The sequence below is a fragment of the Callospermophilus lateralis genome, chromosome X (genome assembly GCF_048772815.1).
Source record: "Callospermophilus lateralis isolate mCalLat2 chromosome X, mCalLat2.hap1, whole genome shotgun sequence".
Classification (NCBI taxonomy): domain Eukaryota; kingdom Metazoa; phylum Chordata; class Mammalia; order Rodentia; family Sciuridae; genus Callospermophilus; species Callospermophilus lateralis.
The window spans coordinates 40,813,128-40,813,982 of NC_135325.1; the positions used below are offsets into that span (position 1 = coordinate 40,813,128).

At 46.0% G+C, this 855-nt stretch overlaps 1 pseudogene; it reads left to right on the forward strand.

The window, feature by feature from the left end:
• The first annotated feature begins 354 nt into the window (after positions 1-354).
• Positions 355-631, forward strand: LOC143638516 (ataxin-7-like protein 3B; annotated as a pseudogene).
• The last annotated feature ends 224 nt before the right edge of the window (positions 632-855 follow it).

Consider the following 855-nt stretch of genomic DNA (forward strand, 5'->3'; position numbering starts at 1 on the left):
AATAATAATAATAGATATACAGGATCCCCAAATATTTTTTTTAATGAAATGAAGTGGAGGAGGCCCAGGTAGCTGGCTGAGATGCTGCGGCTGTTCGGTGGGGAGTCTAGGGCCAGGAGCTGCCCAAGGCTCAGAACCGGAGAAATGCCAAAACAAATGGAAAGAAATGGGGTTCCAGAGCAGTTGTCACTTACATGGTAGCTTCTGCCACCATTGCTTCAACTGCCACCATCTCCACAGCCTCCACCCCAGTATGGGGCCTTAAAAGGCCCCAGGCCTAGGCACAGCCTACAGAGTCCTAAGTGGTGCCCTGAGTAAAATGAGTGCCCTCTCCACAGTAGTTTACAAATTAAAATGGAGGAAATTTCATCAGCTAATCTGGATACTAACAAGCTAGAAGCCATTGCTCAGGAGATATATGTAGATCTGATAGAGGCTTCTTTTTTGATATTCTGCTTTCAGGTGCACTGGTCAGTCAAGTGTGGCTACTTCTACCTGAAGTTGAAAGAGATTAGTAGCATGAAGGGTTTGGGCTCTCAACAGTGGAAGAGCATGCCACCTCCTGCTTTGCTCCCTTCCTGGAGAACCTGGGAATGGACCTGATCAGCAGCTGCAACCTGAGAGAGTCTGAGAGTGACTAGGACTATAATATAGACTGGTCTAGTGGCTTGGAGGAGTAAGTAAAAAAAAAATCATACAAAAGACTCAGTTCCCTTTGAAGGTCCTAGCATTTTAAACTCCAAAGTGTAGAATTTGGAAATTTAGATTCTTGGGTCCCTGGGATCAACTCTGAATCCCTGGGCAGAAGAAGGTGCAAACCTGGGCACCATGCAATGTGTGTTGATCCCTAAACAC